Below are 19,218 nucleotides of genomic sequence, written 5' to 3' on the forward strand. Positions count from 1 at the left end.
CAAATTTGAGCAGCTTAATTTTGATTCTACCATTGTCTAAAAACGTGCTATAGGCTATTTAAATTATATTTTCTACTTCAAACCAAACAGGAACTGTCTAAGGGGCTTGTCCCCCGCCAGACAGTTCCCTTCATAGTCAATCGATAACGAACCATATGTACTGCTACTTCCTAACCCGAGCCGGAACGGCTCGAATTGACAAGCGTCGTTTCTAAATAGCTTTTCAATTTCCTGCGTGCTGGAGTTCGAGGCTTCTCCAAGACGTCTGCGTGAGCGTGTTTCTGTGGGTTTTTTGTCTGTACGTTGAAGGGAGATAATGAGACGTCAACAGCACTAATGGAAGGATCGAGTGATTCAGGGGGAACTCCTGACCCTGGGGGGAACTCCTGACGTGCTAGGTGGTCGCGCGTGACAGCGCCAAATAGTCTCATATAGTCGGCGGGGTAGGGGCCCTGCCGGCTTAGTCACAGAAAGCTGACTCTTACCTCCAACTCCAAGCGGAGCGATTTCTCGGATTGCACCCGTAGGAATTGGCTGAAATTTTGCATGCAGGTCCGAATGGTAAAATGAAGGGCAGCGATCCTTATGACTCGAGAAGATTGAAACAATCCTTCTATGGTTTTTGGGCATTTTTCCATTTTGAAGGAGTGGAAAGCAGCTGGTCTGAGAAAAAGTGCATTTTTCTCAAAATTGAAAAAGAAGTTAATTTTTTGAGTTGATCCCTTGAAATTGTACTGAGGTCTAGTTTATATTAGACGAAACCGTTGACAGATAGCTTTTCCCAGTTTGAAGAAAACTCACTTTAAAGTTCGCCCCACGTCCTTTTTTTTTGTAAGCGGAGAAAGTCGGCACAGTGCGCGATATGCGTTCGCCTCCCACGCTGCAGGTTGTCAGATCGATTCTGAGCAGGAGAGAAAAGGACCATTGGATGAAGTGCTCTTTCTAGTCAACGTGTTTTCTTACGTGCGCGTTTCAATTCTGCTGCATGTGTGAGTTCTCAAACACATCAATTTTCTGTTTGTTGTTGTTCAAAGAAAAGCAGTTCGTAAATGAGGCCAATTAGGCGTTGAGACTGCTCAATTGGCGTACCTATGTTCTCTTTGATTGTAGAACATTTATTTCAGAAATCGAAGAAGTGATTAATGCGTGCGTTTTGGCCCGTGAGTAGAAATGAGATGTCTCAGTCCGTCGCCCACTGGTGATTGTCATTGCTGAAGAGCGATTTAAAGCGCGTGTACACAAACTGCGTAGCACAGTGGCTACTAGACGTTACACACTGTGGATTGGAAACGTAGACTGCATAGTGAGTTGAGGCATTGTTCTAACTTTGAAATGATTGAAATCAGAGCTAACGTGGTCTAGTGGTTGGAGGTGAGGCTTCTACGATGGAGGAGTGGGTTCGAATCCCGTCGTGACTTATTTTTTTTGCGTTTTATTTTTGACGCACTTGAGCAGCCTAATTTTGATTCTACCATTGTCTAAAAACGTGCTATAGGCTATTTATATTATTTTTTCGACTTCAAACCAAACAGGAACTGTCTAAGGGGCTTGTCCCCCGCCAGACAGTTCCCTTAATAGTCAATCGATAATGAACATATATACTGCTGCTTCCTAAACCGAGCCGGAACGGCTCGAATTTACAAGCGTCGTTTCTAAATGGCCTTTTTAATTTCCTGCGTGCTGGAGTTCGAGGCATCTCCAAGACGTCTGCGTGAGCGTGTTTCTGGGGGTTTTTGTCTGCACGTTGACTGAAAGGAAGATAATGAGACCCCAACAGCACAAATGAAGGATCGAGTGAGAGGGGGCAACTCCTGACCCTGGGGGGAACGCCTGCTTTGCTAGGTGGTCGCGCGCTTTTTGCAATAGTCACGTTGTAGGACGGGGTAGGGGCCCCGGACGTGGTGTTACAGGGGTAGCATTAACCTCAAAATTTTGCCGCATCAAGTTCTCGAATCGCACCCGTCAGAATTTTCTGAAAATTTGTCAGTTGGTGCAACATGGCGAGTCATGAAATTTTACCCTTATGACTCGAAACGATTGAAACAATCCTTCCATGGTTTTTCGGGCATTTTTCCCGGAAAAATCGTTAAAATGAGTTTATCTGAGAAAAAGTGGATTTTCTCAAAATTGCCAACGAAGTTAATTTATTGTGTTGGTCCATTGGAATTGTCCTGAAATCTAGTTTATATTAGACGAAACCGTTGACAGATAGCTTTTCCCAATTTGAAGAAAACCCACTTTAAAGTTCGTCCCGCTTCCTTATTTTTTTGTAAGCGGAGAACCTTGGCGCAGTGCGCGATATGCGTTCGCCTCCCACGCTGCAGGTTGTCAGATCGATCCTGAGCAGGGGAGAAAAGGACTATTAAAAGAAGTGTTCTCAGCAACGTATGTTCTTATTACGCGCGCGCTTCAATTCTGCAGCGTGTGTGAGTTGTCAAACACACCAATATTCAGTTTGTTATCGTTCAAAGAAAAACAGTTCGGAATCGAGGCCACTTAGGCGTTGAGATTGCTCATTTGGCGTGCCTATGATTTCTTTGATTATAGAACATTCATTTCAGAAACAATACAGTTGATTAATGCGTGCATTTTGGCCCGGCAGCGCAAATGAAGAGAAGTTGAAAAGGCGTGTACCCAAACTGCGCTAGCACAGTGTTTTCTAGACATTACACATTTAGGATTGGAAACACAGACTGCATTGTGACTAGAGGCATGGTTCTAACTATAAGATGCTTGAAATCAGAGGTAACATGGCGCAGTGGTTGAAGATGAGACTTCTACGCTGGAGGCGTGGGTTCGAATCCCGTCAGACGCGTACTTTTTTTACTTTCACCTTTAAAACGTTTGAGGAGCATAATTTTGATTCTACCAGTGTCTAAACATGCTCTATTTGCTGTTTTTATTATTTTCTTTACTTTAAACCAAACAGGAACTGTCTAAGGGGCTTGTCCCCCGCCAGACAGTTCCTTCGATAGTCAATTGACAAAGAACCATCTATACTGTTTCTTCTTACGCCGAGCCGGAACGGCTCGAATTGACAAGCGTCGTTTCTAAATATTTTTCAATTTCCTGCGTGCTGGAGTTCGAGGCTTCTCCAAGACGTCTGCGTGAGCGTGTTTCTGTGGGTTTTTTGTCTGTACGTTGAAGGGAGATACTGAGACGTCAACAGCACAAATGGAAGGATCGAGTGATTCAGGGGCAATTCCTGATTTGGGGGAACGCCTGCCCCTCTAGGTGGTCGCGCGCTCATTGCTAAAGTCAGGCTTGTACGACGGGGTAGGGGCCCCGGATGTTTTATTGTACGAGTTGCGGGTACCTCAAATTTTCGCCGCGACGAGTTCTCAAATTGCACCCATCAGAATTTTCTGAAAATTTGTCAGCTGGTGGGAAATGACGAGTTAGGAACTTTTACCCTTATGACCCGAAACGATTGAAACACTCCTTCCATAGTTTTTTGGGCATTTTTCCCGGAAAAATTGTCAAAATGAGCTTATCTGAGAAAAAGTGGATTTTCTCAAAAATGCCAACGAAGTTAATTTATTGTGTTGGTCCATTAAAATTGTCCTGAATTCTAGTTTATATTAGACGAAACCGTTGACAGATAGCTTTTCCCAATTTGAAGAAAACCCACTTTAAAGTTCGTCCCGCTTCCTTATTTTTTTGTAAGCGGAGAACCTTGGCGCAGTGCGCGATATGCGTTCGCCTCCCACGCTGCAGGTTGTCAGATCGATCCTGAGCAGGGGAGAAAAGGACTATTAAAAGAAGTGTTCTCAGCAACGTATGTTCTTCATACGCGCGCGCTTCAATTCTGCAGCGTGTGTGAGTTGTCAAACACACCAATATTCAGTTTGTTATCGTTCAAAGAAAAACAGTTCGAAATCGAGGCCAATTAGGCGTTGATTGCTCATTTGGCGTGCCTATGACTTCTTTGATTATAGAACATTCATTTCAGAAACAATACAGTTGATTAATGCGTTTATTTTGGCCCGGCAGCGCAAATAAAGAGAAGTTGAAAAGGCGTGTACCCAAACTCCGCTAGCACAGTGTTTTCTAGACATTACACATTTAGGATTGGAAACACAGACTGCATTGTGACTAGAGGCATGGTTCTAACTATTAGATGCTTGAAATCAGAGGTAACATGGCGCAGTGGTTGAAGATGAGACTTCTACGCTGGAGGCGTGGGTTCGAATCCCGTCAGACGCGTACTTTTTTTACTTTCACCTTTGAAACGTTTGAGGAGCATAATTTTGATTCTCCCAGTGTCTAAACAAGCTCTATTTGCTGTTTTTATTATTTTCTTTACTTTAAACCAAACAGGAACTGTCTAAGGGGCTTGTCCCCCGCCAGACAGTTCCTTCGATAGTCAATTGACAAAGAACCATCTATACTGTTTCTTCTTACGCCGAGCCGGAACGGCTCGAATTGACAAGCGTCGTTTCTAAATATTTTTCAATTTCCTGCGTGCTGGAGTTCGAGGCTTCTCCAAGACGTCTGCGTGAGCGTGTTTCTGATGTTTTTTTTGTCTGTACGTTGAGTGGCAGAAGATACTGAGACGTCAACAGCACAAATGGAAGGATCGAGTGATTCAGGGGCAATTCCTGCTTTGGGGGAACGCCTGCCCCTCTAGGTGGTCGCGCGCCGTACGCGCACAAAGCTCTCTTTGGCGGCGGGGTAGGGGCCCTGCCGGCTTAGGCATAATCTAACGCTTATTCCGATTTTCAGATTATGCGATTTCTCGGATTGCACCCGTAGGAATTGGCTGAAATTTTGCATGCAGGTCCGAATGGTAAAATGAAGGGCAGCGATCCCTATGACTCGAGAAGATTGAAACAATCCTTCCATGGTTTTTGGGCACTTTTCCATTTTGAAGGAGTGAAAAACAGGTGGCCTGAGAAAAAGTGCTTTTTTCTCAAAATTGACAAAGAAGTTGATTTTTTGAATTGGTTCAATGAAATTGTCCTGAGATCTAGTTTATATCAGACGAAACCGTTGAAAAATAGCTTTTCCCAGTTTGAAGAAAACCCACTTTAAAGTTCGCCCCACTTCCTTATTTTTTTGTAAGCGGAGAAAGTCGGCATAGTGCACGATACGCGTTCGCCTCCCACGCTGCAGGTTGTCAGATCGATTCTGAGCAGGAGAGAAAAGGACCATTGAATGAAGTGCTCTTTGGAGTCAACGTGTTTTCTTACGTGCGCGTTTCAATTTTGCTGCATGTGTGAGTTCTCAAACACATCAATTTTCCGTTTGTTGTTGTTCAAAGAAAAGCAGTTCGTAAATGAGGCCAATCAGGCGTTGAGATTGCTCAATTGGCGTACCTATGTTCTCTTTGATTGTAAGACATTTATTTCAGAAATCGAAGAAGTGATTAATGCGTGCGTTTTGGCCCGTGAGCAGAAATTAGATGTCTCAGTCCGTCGCCCACTGGTGATTGTCATTGTTGAAGAGCGGTTTAAAGCGCGTGTACTCAAACTGCTGCGTAGCGCAGTGGTTACTAGACGTTACACACTGTGGATTGGAAACGTAGACTGCATAGTGAGTTGAGGCATTGTTGTAACTTTGAAATGATTGAAATCAGAGCTAACGTGGTCTAGTGGTTGGAGGTGAGACTTCTACGATGGAGGAGCGGGTTCGAATCCCGCCGAGACAAATTTATTTTTTCGCTTTATGTTTGACAAATTTGAGCAGCTTAATTTTGATTCTACCATTGTCTAAAAACGTGCTATAGGCTATTTAAATTATATTTTCTACTTCAAACCAAACAGGAACTGTCTAAGGGGCTTGTCCCCCGCCAGACAGTTCCCTTCATAGTCAATCGATAACGAACCATATGTACTGCTACTTCCTAACCCGAGCCGGAACGGCTCGAATTGACAAGCGTCGTTTCTAAATAGCTTTTCAATTTCCTGCGTGCTGGAGTTCGAGGCTTCTCCAAGACGTCTGCGTGAGCGTGTTTCTGTGGGTTTTTTGTCTGTACGTTGAAGGGAGATAATGAGACGTCAACAGCACTAATGGAAGGATCGAGTGATTCAGGGGGAACTCCTGACCCTGGGGGGAACTCCTGACGTGCTAGGTGGTCGCGCGCCGTACGCGCACAAAGCTCTCTTTGGCGGCGGGGTAGGGGCCCTGCCGGCTTAGGCATAATCTAACGCTTATTCCGATTTTCAGATTATGCGATTTCTCGGATTGCACCCGTAGGAATTGGCTGAAATTTTGCATGCAGGTCCGAATGGTAAAATGAAGGGCAGCGATCCTTATGACTCGAGAAGATTGAAACAATCCTTCCATGGTTTTTGGGCACTTTTCCATTTTGAAGGAGTGAAAAACAGGTGGCCTGAGAAAAAGTGCTTTTTTCTCAAAATTGACAAAGAAGTTGATTTTTTGAATTGGTTCAATGAAATTGTCCTGAGATCTAGTTTATATCAGACGAAACCGTTGAAAAATAGCTTTTCCCAGTTTGAAGAAAACCCACTTTAAAGTTCGCCCCACTTCCTTATTTTTTTGTAAGCGGAGAAAGTCGGCATAGTGCACGATACGCGTTCGCCTCCCACGCTGCAGGTTGTCAGATCGATTCTGAGCAGGAGAGAAAAGGACCATTGAATGAAGTGCTCTTTGGAGTCAACGTGTTTTCTTACGTGCGCGTTTCAATTTTGCTGCATGTGTGAGTTCTCAAACACATCAATTTTCCGTTTGTTGTTGTTCAAAGAAAAGCAGTTCGTAAATGAGGCCAATCAGGCGTTGAGATTGCTCAATTGGCGTACCTATGTTCTCTTTGATTGTAAGACATTTATTTCAGAAATCGAAGAAGTGATTAATGCGTGCGTTTTGGCCCGTGAGCAGAAATTAGATGTCTCAGTCCGTCACCCACTGGTGATTGTCATTGTTGAAGAGCGGTTTAAAGCGCGTGTACTCAAACTGCTGCGTAGCGCAGTGGTTACTAGACGTTACACACTGTGGATTGGAAACGTAGACTGCATAGTGAGTTGAGGCATTGTTGTAACTTTGAAATGATTGAAATCAGAGCTAACGTGGTCTAGTGGTTGGAGGTGAGACTTCTACGATGGAGGAGCGGGTTCGAATCCCGCCGAGACAAATTTATTTTTTCGCTTTATGTTTGACAAATTTGAGCAGCTTAATTTTGATTCTACCATTGTCTAAAAACGTGCTAAAGGCTATTTAAATTATATTTTCTACTTCAAACCAAACAGGAACTGTCTAAGGGGCTTGTCCCCCGCCAGACAGTTCCCTTCATAGTCAATCGATAACGAACCATATGTACTGCTACTTCCTAACCCGAGCCGGAACGGCTCGAATTGACAAGCGTCGTTTCTAAATAGCTTTTCAATTTCCTGCGTGCTGGAGTTCGAGGCTTCTCCAAGACGTCTGCGTGAGCGTGTTTCTGTGGGTTTTTTGTCTGTACGTTGAAGGGAGATAATGAGACGTCAACAGCACTAATGGAAGGATCGAGTGATTCAGGGGGAACTCCTGACCCTGGGGGGAACTCCTGACGTGCTAGGTGGTCGCGCGCTCATTGCTAAAGTCAGGCTTGTACGACGGGGTAGGGGCCCCGGATGTTTTATTGTACGAGTTGCGGGTACCTCAAATTTTCGCCGCGACGAGTTCTCGAATTGCACCCATCAGAATTCTCTGAAAATTTGTCAGCTGGTGGGAAATGGCGAGTTAAGAACTTTTACCCTTATGACCCGAAGCGATTGAAACACTCCTTCCATGGTTTTTTGGGCATTTTTCCCGGAAAAATCGTTAAAATGAGCTTATCTGAGAAAAAGTGGATTTTCTCAAAATTGCCAACGAAGTTAATTTATTGTGTTGGTCCATAGGAATTGTCCTGAAATCTAGTTTATATTAGACGAAACCGTTGACAGATAGCTTTTCCCAATTTGAAGAAAACCCACTTTAAAGTTCGCTCCGCTTCCTTATTTTTTTGTAAGCGGAGAACCTTGGCGCAGTGCACGATATGCTTTCGCCTCCCACGCTGCAGGTTGTCAGATCGATTCTGAGCAGGAGAGAAAATGACCATTTGATGAAGTTTTCTAGTCAAAGTGTTTTCGTATGTGTGCGTTTAAATTCGGCTGCATTTGTGAGTTTTCACACACATGGAAATTACGTTTGTCGTTGTTCAAAGAAAAACAAATCTGAAATGAGGCCAATTAGGCGTTGAGATTGCTCAATTGGAGTACCTATGTTCTCTTTGATTGTAGAACATTTATTTCAGAAATCGAAGAAGTGATTAATGCGTGCGTTTTGGCCCGTGAGCAGAAATGAGATGTCTCAGTCCGTCTTGTTGAAGAGCGGTTTAAAGCGCGTCTACACAAACTGCGTTGCACAGTGGTTACTAGACGTTACACACTGTGGATTGGAAACGTAGACTGCATAGTGAGTTGAGGCATTGTTCTAGCTTTGAAATGATCGAAATCAGAAGTAACATGGTTCAGTGGTTCAAGGTTGGACTTCAACGATGGAGGCGTGGGTTCGAGTCCCGTCATAGGCATACTTTTTTGCTTTTCACATTTGACACATTTGAGGAGCTTAATTTTGATTCTACCAGTGTCTAAACACGTGCTATTTGCCATTTTTGTTGTTTTCTTGACGTTAATCCAAGCAGGAACTGTCTAAGGGGCTTGTCCCGCCAGACAGTTCCCTCAATAGTCAATAGACAAAGAACCATCTATACTGCTCGTTCATTTCCCGAGCCGGAACGGCTCAAACTGACAAACCTCTTTTCTAAAGAGCTTTTTCTGCGTGCTGGAGTTCGAGGCTTCTCCAAGACGTCTGCCTTAGCGTGTGTCTGTGTTCTTTTTTGGTTTGTGGATTGATTGGAGGGGGGATAATGGAACAAATGAACAACAACAGCTTAAATGGAAGGATCGAGTGATTCAGGGGGAACTCCTGAAGGGGGGGAACGCCTGTCCCCCTAGGTGGTCGCGCGCTTTTTGCAATAGTCACGTTGTAGGACGGGGTAGGGGCCCCGGACGTGGTGTTACAGGGGTAGCATATACCTCAAAATTTTGCCGCATCAAGTTCTCGAATCGCACCCCTCAGAATTTTCTGAAAATTTGTCAGGTGGTGCAACATGGCGAGTCATGAAATTTTACCCTTATGACTCGAAACGATTGAAACAATCCTTCCATGGTTTTTTGGGCATTTTTCCCGGAAAAATCGTTAAAATGAGTTTATCTGAGAAAAAAGTGGATTTTCTCACAATTGGTAAAGAAGTTAATTTTTTGTGTTGGTCCATTGGAATTGTCCTGAAATCTAGTTTATATTAGACGAAATCGTTGTCAGATAGCTTTTCCCAATTTGAAGAAAACCCACTTTAAACTTCGCTCCGCTTCCTTATTTTTTTGTAAGCGGAGAACCTTGGCGCAGTGCACGATATGCTTTCGCCTACCACGCTGCAGGTTGTCAGATCGATCCTGAGCAGGGGAGAAAAGGACTATTAAAAGAAGTGTTCTCAGCAACGTATGTTCTTATTACGCGCGCGCTTCAATTCTGCAGCGTGTGTGATTTGTCAAACACATCAATATTCAGTTTGTTATCGTTCAAAGAAAAACGGTTCGGAATCGAGGCCAATTAGGCGTTGAGATTGCTCATTTGGCGTGCCTATGACTTCTTTGATTGTAGAACATTCATTTCAGAAACAATACAGTTGATTAATGCGTGCATTTTGGCCCGGCAGCGCAAATGAAGAGAAGTTGAAAAGGCGTGTACCCAAACTGCGCTAGCACAGTGTTTTCTAGACATAACACATTTAGGATTGGAAACACAGACTGCATTGTGACTAGAGGCATGGTTCTAACTTTCAGATGCTTTAAATCAGAGGTAACATGGCGCAGTGGTTGAAGATGAGACTTCTACGCTGGAGGCGTGGGTTCGAATCCCGTCAGACGCGTACTTTTTTACTTTCACCTTTGAAACGTTTGAGAAGCATAATTTTGATTCTACCAGTGTCTAAACATGCTCTATTTGCTATTTTTATTATTTTCTTTACTTTTAACCAAACAGGAACTGTCTAAGGGGCTTGTCCCCCGCCAGACAGTTCCTTCGATAGTCAATTGACAAAGAACCATCTGTACTGTTTCTTCTTACGCCGAGCCGGAACGGCTCGAATTGACAAGCGTCGTTTCTATATATTTTTCAATTTCCTGCGTGCTGGAGTTCGAGGCTTCTCCAAGACGTCTGCGTGAGCGTGTTTCTGTTGTTTTTTTGTCTGTACGTTGAGTGGCAGAAGATACTGAGACGTCAACAGCACAAATGGAAGGATCGAGTGATTCAGGGGGAACTCCTGATTGAGGGGGAACGCCTGCCCCCCTAGGTGGTCGCGCGCCGTACGCGCTCAAAACTCTTTTCGGCAGCGGGGTAGGGGCCCTGCTGGCTTAGGCAGAATCTAACTTCTCCCTCCAGTTTCAGATTAAGCGATTTCTCGGATTGCACCCGTAGGAATTGGCTGAAATTTTGCATGCAGGTCCGAATGGTAAAATGAAGGGCAGCGATCCTTATGACGCGAGAAGATTGAAACAATCCTTCCATGGTTTTTGGGCATTTTTCCATTTTCAAGGAGAGGAAAACGGCTGGTCTGAGAAAAAGTGCATTTTTCTCAAAATTGAAAAAGAAGTTAATTTTTTGAGTTGATCCCTTGAAATTGTACTGAGGTCTAGTTTATATTAGACGAAACCGTTGACAGATAGCTTTTCCCAGTTTGAAGAAAACTCACTTTAAAGTTCGCCCCAATTCCTTCCTTTTTTGTAAGCGGAGAAAGTCGGCACAGTGCGCGATATGCGTTCGCCTCCCACGCTGCAGGTTGTCAGATCGATTCTGAGCAGGAGAGAAAAGGACCATTGAATGAAGTGTTCTCTCTAGTCAACGTGTTTTCTTACGTGCGCGTTTCAATTCTGCTGCATGTGTGAGTTCTCAAACTCATCAATTTTCCGTTTGTGGTTATTCAAAGAAAAGCTGTTCGTAAATGAGGCCAATTAGGCGTTGAGATTGCTCAATTGGCGTACCTATGTTTTCTTTGATTGTAGAACATTTATTTCAGAAATCGAAGCAGTGATTAATGCGTGCAATTTGGCCCGTGAGCAGAAATGAGATGTCTAAGTCCGTCTTCTAGTGGTGATTGTCATTCTTGAAGAGCGGTTTAAAGCGCGTGTACACAAACTGCTGCGTAGCGCAGTGGTTACTAGACGTTACACACTGTGGTTTGGAAACGCAGACTGCATAGCGAGTTGAGGCATTGTCCTAACTTTGAAATGATTGAAATCAGAGTTAGCGTGGTCTACTGGTTGTAGGTGAGACTTCTACGATGGAGGAGTGGGTTCGAATCCCGTCGAGAGCTAATTTTTTTGCGTTTTATGTTTGACACACCTGATCAGCTTAATTTTGATTCTACCATTGTCTAAAAACGTGCTATAGGCTATTTATATTATTTTTTCGACTTCAAACCGAACAGGAACTGTCTTAGGGGCTTGTCCCCCGCTAGACAGTTCCCTCAATAGTCAATTGAAAAGGAACCATATGTACTGCTTCCTCCTACTACGAGCCGGAACGGCTCAAACCTACAAAACGCCGCCTCAAATAGATTTCCGACTTCCAGCGTGCTGCTGTTCGAGGCTCCTACATCTGAGTGTGTGTTTTCTCTTTATTGTGAGTGAAGGGGAGTTAATCAACCAAAAAGGCGACGGAACAAATTTGAGTGACATGGGGGCGAATTCTTGACCCTGGGGGAACTCCTGACGTTGGCACGCCTGACCCCTAGGTGGTCGCGCGTGACAGCGCCAAATAGTCTCATTGAGGCGGCGGGGTAGGGGCCCTGCCGGCTTAGTCACAGAAAGCTGACTCTTACCTCCAACTCCAAGCGGAGCGATTTCTCGGATTGCACCCGTAGGAATTGGCTGAAATTTTGCATGCAGGTCCGAATGGTAAAATGAAGGGCAGCGATCCTTATGACTCGAGAAGATTGAAACAATCCTTCCATGGTTTTTGGGCATTTTTCCATTTTGAAGGAGTGGAAAACAGCTGTTCTGAGAAAAAGTGCAATTTTCTCAAAATTGAAAAAGATGTTAATTTTTTGAGTTGGTCCATTGCAATTGTCCTGAGATCTAGTTTATATTAGACGAAACCGTTGAAAGATAGCTTTTCCCAGTTTGAAGAAAACTCACTTTAAAGTTCGCCCCACTTCCTTATTTTTTTGTAAGCGGAGAAAGTCGGCACAGTGCGCGATATGCGTTCGCCTCCCACGCTGCAGGTTGTCAGATCGATCCTGAGCAGGAGAGAAAACGACGACCATTGAATGAAGTGCTGTTTCTAGTCAACGTGTGTTTTTACGTGCGCGTTTCAATTCTGCTGCATGTGTGAGTTCTCAAACACATGAATTTTCGGTTTGTTGTTGTTCAAAGAAAAACAGTTCGTAAATGAGCCTAATTAGGCGTTGAGATTGCTCAATTGGCGTACCTATGTTTTCTTTGAGTGTAGAACATTTAATCCAGAAATAGAAGAATTGATTAATGCGAGCGTTTTGGCCCGTTAGCAGAAATGGGATGTCTCAGTCCGTCGTCCGCTGGTGATTGTCATTTTTGAAGAGCGGTTTAAAGCGCGTGTAAACAAACTACGTAGCACAGTGTTTTGTAGATGTTACACACTGTGGATTGAAAACGTAGACTGCATAGTGAGTTTGAGGCATTGTTCTAACTTTGAAACGAGTGAAATCAGAGCTAACGTGGTCTAGTGGTTGAAGGTGAGACTTCTACGATGGAGGAGTGGGTTCGAATCCCGTCGGGACGTAATTTTTTTGCGTTTTATGTTTGACACACTTGAGCAGCTTAATTTTGATTCTACCATTGTCTAAAAACGTGCTATAGGCTATTTATATTATTTTTTCGACTTCAAACCAAACAGGAACTGTCTAAGGGGCTTGTCCCCGCCAGACAGTTCCCTTCATAGTCAATGCATAACGAACCATATGAACTGCTGCTTCCTAACCCGAGCCGGAACGGCTCGAATTGACAAGCGTCGTTTTTATATAGCTCTGCATTTTCCAGCGCTCTGGAGTTCGAGGCTTCGCCAAGACATCTGCGGGAGCATGTTTCTTTGTGTTTTTTGTCTGTGTGTTGTGTGGAAGGCAAATAATGATACGTCAACAGCACAAATGGAAGGATCGAGTGACAGGGGGGAACTCCTGACCCTGGGGGAACGCCTGCCCCCTAGGTGGTCGCGCGCCGTACGCGTTCAAAGCTCTCTTTGGCGGCGGGGTAGGGGCCCCTGCCGGCTTAGGCATAAAGCTAACGCGTCCCTCAAAAAAAAGTTTGGGCGATTTCTCGAATTGCACCCGTAGGATTTGGCTGAAATTTTGCATGCAGGTCCGAATGGGAAAATAAGGGCTACCAATCCTTATGACCCGAGAAGATTGAAACAATCCTTCCATGGTTTTTGGGCATTTTTCCATTTTCAAGGAGTGGAAAACGGCTGGTCTGAGAAAAAGTGCAATTTTCTCAAAATTGAAAAAGAAGTTAATTTTTTGAGTTGGTCCATTGAAATTGTCCTGAGATCTAGTTTATATTAGACGAAACAGTTGAAAGATAGCTTTTCCCAGTTTGAAGAAAATCCACTTTAAAGTTCAACCCAATTCCTTATTTTTTTGTAAGCGGAGAAAGTCGGCACAGTGCGCGATATGCGTTCGCCTCCCACGCTGCAGGTTGTCAGATCGATCCTGAGCAGGGGAGAAAAGGACTATTAAAAGAAGTGTTCTCAGCAACGTATGTTCTTATTACGTGCGCGCTTCAATTCTGCAGCGTGTGCGAGTTCTCAAACACAAAAATATTCAGTTTTTTTTTTCGTTCAAAGTAAAACAGTTTGGAAATGAGGCCAAATAGGCGTTGAGATTGCTCATTTGGCGTGTCTATGACTTCTTTGATTGTAGAACATTTATTTCAGAAACAATACATTTGATTAAAGCGTGCATTTTGAAGAGAAGTTGAAGAGGTTTTGGCCCGTGAGCAGAAATGAGATGTCTCAGTCCGTCGTCCGCTGGTGATTGTCATTGTTGAAGCGGTTTGAAGCGCGTGTAAACAAACTGCGTAGCACAGTGGTTACTAGACGTTACACACTGTAGACTGAAAACAAAGACTGCATAGTGAGCTGAGGCATTGTTCTAACTTTTGAAATGAGTGAAATCAGAGCTAACGTGGTCTAGTGGTTGAAGGTGAGACTTCTACGATGGAGGAGTGGGTTCGAATCCCGTCGGGACTTAATTTTTTTGCGTTTTATGTTTGACACACTTTAGCAGCTTAATTTTGATTCTACCATTGTCTAAAAACGTGCTATAGGCTAATTATATTGTTTTTCGACTTCAAACCAAACAGGAACTGTCTAAGGGGCTTGTCCCCGCCAGACAGTTCCCTTCATAGTCAATCGATAACGAACCACATGTACTGCTGCTTCCTAACCCGAGCCGGAACGGCTCACAGTGACAACGTTGTTTTTAGATAGCTGTTCAATTTCCAGCGTGCTGGTGTTCGAGGCTTCCCCAAGACGTCTGCGTGAGCGTGTTTCTGCGGGTTTTTCGTCTGTACGTTGAGTGGAACCGAGATAATGAGACGTCAACAGCACAAACGGAAGGATCGAGGAGTGATTAAGGGGCAACTCCTGATTTGGGGGAACGCCTGCTTTGCTAGGTGGTCGCGCGCCATCCGCGTTCAAAGCTCTCTTTGGCGGAGGGGTAGGGGCCCCTCCCGGCATAGGCATAAAGCTAACGCGTCCCTCAAAAAAAAGTTTGGGCGATTTCTCGAATTGCACCCGTAGGAATTGGCTGAAATTTTGCATGCAGGTCCGAATGGGAAAATAAGGGGCAGCGATCCTTATGACCCGAGAAGATTGAAACAATCCTTCCATGGTTTTTGGGCACTTTTCCATTTTCAAGGAGTGGGAAAACAGCTTGTCTGAGAAAAAGTGCAGTTTTCTCAAAATTGAAAAAGAATTTAGTTTTTTGAATTGGTCCATTGAAATTGTCCTGAGATCTAGTTTATATTAGACGAAACCGTTGAAGGATAGCTTTTCCCAGTTTGAAGAAAACCCACTTTAAAGTTCGACTCAATTCCGTAATTTTTTGTAAGCGGAGAAAGTCGGCACAGTGCGCGATATGCGTTCGCCTTCCACGCTGAAGGTTGTCAGATCGTTCCTGAGCAGGGGAGAAAAGGACTATTAAAAGAAAAGTTCTCAGCAACGTATGTTCTTATTACGTGCGCGCTTCAATTCTGCAGCGTGTGCGAGTTCTCAAACACAAAAATATTCAGTTTTTTTTCGTTCAAAGTAAAACAGTTTGGAAATGAGGCCAAATAGGCGTTGAGATTGCTCATTTGGCGTGTCTATGACTTCTTTGATTGTAGAACATTTATTTCAGAAACAATACATTTGATTAAAGCGTGCATTTTGAAGAGAAGTTGAAGAGGTTTTGGCCCGTGAGCAGAAATGAGATGTCTCAGTCCGTCGTCCGCTGGTGATTGTCATTGTTGAAGCGGTTTGAAGCGCGTGTAAACAAACTGCGTAGCACAGTGGTTACTAGACGTTACACACTGTAGACTGAAAACAAAGACTGCATAGTGAGCTGAGGCATTGTTCTAACTTTTGAAATGAGTGAAATCAGAGCTAACGTGGTCTAGTGGTTGAAGGTGAGACTTCTACGATGGAGGAGTGGGTTCGAATCCCGTCGGGACTTAATTTTTTTGCGTTTTATGTTTGACACACTTTAGCAGCTTAATTGTGATTCTACCATTGTCTAAAAACGTGCTATAGGCTAATTATATTGTTTTTCGACTTCAAACCAAACAGGAACTGTCTAAGGGGCTTGTCCCCGCCAGACAGTTCCCTTCATAGTCAATCGATAACGAACCACATGTACTGCTGCTTCCTAACCCGAGCCGGAACGGCTCACAGTGACAACGTTGTTTTTAGATAGCTGTTCAATTTCCAGCGTGCTGGTGTTCGAGGCTTCCCCAAGACGTCTGCGTGAGCGTGTTTCTGCGGGTTTTTCGTCTGTACGTTGAGTGGAACCGAGATAATGAGACGTCAACAGCACAAACGGAAGGATCGAGGAGTGATTAAGGGGCAACTCCTGATTTGGGGGAACGCCTGCTTTGCTAGGTGGTCGCGCGCCGTACGCGCACAAAGCTCTCTTTGGCGGCGGGGTAGGGGCCCTGCCGGCTTAGGCATAATCTAACGCTTATTCCGATTTTCAGATTATGCGATTTCTCGGATTGCACCCGTAGGAATTGGCTGAAATTTTGCATGCAGGTCCGAATGGTAAAATGAAGGGCAGCGATCCTTATGACTCGAGAAGATTGAAACAATCCTTCCATGGTTTTTGGGCACTTTTCCATTTTGAAGGAGTGAAAAACAGGTGGCCTGAGAAAAAGTGCTTTTTTCTCAAAATTGACAAAGAAGTTGATTTTTTGAATTGGTTCAATGAAATTGTCCTGAGATCTAGTTTATATCAGACGAAACCGTTGAAAAATAGCTTTTCCCAGTTTGAAGAAAACCCACTTTAAAGTTCGCCCCACTTCCTTATTTTTTTGTAAGCGGAGAAAGTCGGCATAGTGCACGATACGCGTTCGCCTCCCACGCTGCAGGTTGTCAGATCGATTCTGAGCAGGAGAGAAAAGGACCATTGAATGAAGTGCTCTTTGGAGTCAACGTGTTTTCTTACGTGCGCGTTTCAATTTTGCTGCATGTGTGAGTTCTCAAACACATCAATTTTCCGTTTGTTGTTGTTCAAAGAAAAGCAGTTCGTAAATGAGGCCAATCAGGCGTTGAGATTGCTCAATTGGCGTACCTATGTTCTCTTTGATTGTAAGACATTTATTTCAGAAATCGAAGAAGTGATTAATGCGTGCGTTTTGGCCCGTGAGCAGAAATTAGATGTCTCAGTCCGTCGCCCACTGGTGATTGTCATTGTTGAAGAGCGGTTTAAAGCGCGTGTACTCAAACTGCTGCGTAGCGCAGTGGTTACTAGACGTTACACACTGTGGATTGGAAACGTAGACTGCATAGTGAGTTGAGGCATTGTTGTAACTTTGAAATGATTGAAATCAGAGCTAACGTGGTCTAGTGGTTGGAGGTGAGACTTCTACGATGGAGGAGCGGGTTCGAATCCCGCCGAGACAAATTTATTTTTTCGCTTTATGTTTGACAAATTTGAGCAGCTTAATTTTGATTCTACCATTGTCTAAAAACGTGCTATAGGCTATTTAAATTATATTTTCTACTTCAAACCAAACAGGAACTGTCTAAGGGGCTTGTCCCCCGCCAGACAGTTCCCTTCATAGTCAATCGATAACGAACCATATGTACTGCTACTTCCTAACCCGAGCCGGAACGGCTCGAATTGACAAGCGTCGTTTCTAAATAGCTTTTCAATTTCCTGCGTGCTGGAGTTCGAGGCTTCTCCAAGACGTCTGCGTGAGCGTGTTTCTGTGGGTTTTTTGTCTGTACGTTGAAGGGAGATAATGAGACGTCAACAGCACTAATGGAAGGATCGAGTGATTCAGGGGGAACTCCTGACCCTGGGGGGAACTCCTGACGTGCTAGGTGGTCGCGCGCTTTTTGCAATAGTCACGTTGTAGGACGGGGTAGGGGCCCCGGACGTGGTGTTACAGGGGTAGCATTAACCTCAAAATTTTGCCGCATCAAGTTCTCGAATCGCACCCGTCAGAATTTTCTGAAAATTTGTCAGGTGGTGCAACATGGCGAGTCATGAAATTTTACCCTTATGACTCGAAACGATTGAAACAATCCTTCCATGGTTTTTTGGGCATTTTTCCCGGGAAAAATCGCTAAAATGAGTTGATCCGAGAAAAAGTGGATTTTCTCAAAACTGCCAAAGAAGTTAATTTTTTGTGTTGGTCCATTGGAATTGTCCTGAGATCTAGTTTATATTAGACGAAACTGTTGAAAGATAGCTCTTCCCAGTTTGAAGAAAACCCACTTTAAAGTTCGTCCCGCTTCCTTATTTTTTTGTAAGCGGAGAACCTTGGCGCAGTGCGCGATATGCGTTCGCCTCCCACGCTGCAGGTTGTCAGATCGATCCTGAGCAGGGGAGAAAAGGACTATTAAAAGAAGTGTTCTCAGCAACGTATGTTCTTATTACGCGCGCGCTTCAATTCTGCAGCGTGTGTGAGTTGTCAAACACACCAATATTCAGTTTGTTATTGTTCAAAGAAAAACAGTTCGGAATCGAGGCCAATTAGGCGTTGAGATTGCTCATTTGGCGTGCCTATGACTTCTTTGATTATAGAACATTCATTTCAGAAACAATACAGTTGATTAATGGGTGCATTTTGGCCCGGCAGCGCAAATGAAGAGAAGTTGAAAAGGCGTGTACCCAAACTGCGCTAGCACAGAGTTTTCTAGACATTACACATTTAGGATTGGAAACACAGACTGCATTGTGACTAGAGGCATGGTTCTAACTATTAGATGCTTGAAATCAGAGGTAACATGGCGCAGTGGTTCAAGATGAGACTTCTACGCTGGAGGCGTGGGTTCGAATCCCGTCAGACGCGTACTTTTTTTACTTTCACCTTTGAAACGTTTGAGGAGCATAATTTTGATTCTACCAGTGTCTAAACATGCTCTATTTGCTGTTTTTATTATTTTCTTTACTTTAAACTAAACGGGAACTGTCTAAGGGGCTTGTCCCCCGCCAGACAGTTCCTTCGATAGTCAATTGACAAAGAACCATCTATACTGTTTTTTCTTACGCCGAGCCGGAACGGCTCGAATTGACAAGCGTCGTTTCTAAATATTTTTCAATTTCCTGCGTGCTGGAGTTCGAGGCTTCTCCAAGACGTCTGCGTGAGCGTGTTTCTGTTGTTTTTTTTTGTCTGTACGTTCTGTGGCAGAAGATACTGCACAAATGGAAGGATCGAGTGATTCAGGGGCAATTCCTGATTTGGGGGAACGCCTGCCCCTCTAGGTGGTCGCGCGCTCATTGCTAAAGTCAGGCTTGTACGACGGGGTAGGGGCCCCGGATGTTTTATTGTACGAGTTGCGGGTACCTCAAATTTTCGCCGCGACGAGTTCTCGAGTTGCACCCATCAGAATTTTCTGAAAATTTGTCAGCTGGTGGGAAATGGCGAGTTAGGAACTTTTACCCTTATGACCCGAAACGATTGAAACACTCCTTCCATGGTTTTTTGGGCATTTTTCCCG

Source organism: Convolutriloba macropyga, chromosome 10 (genome assembly GCF_964194025.1).
Source record: "Convolutriloba macropyga chromosome 10, txConMacr16.3, whole genome shotgun sequence".
Taxonomy (NCBI): domain Eukaryota; kingdom Metazoa; phylum Xenacoelomorpha; order Acoela; family Convolutidae; genus Convolutriloba; species Convolutriloba macropyga.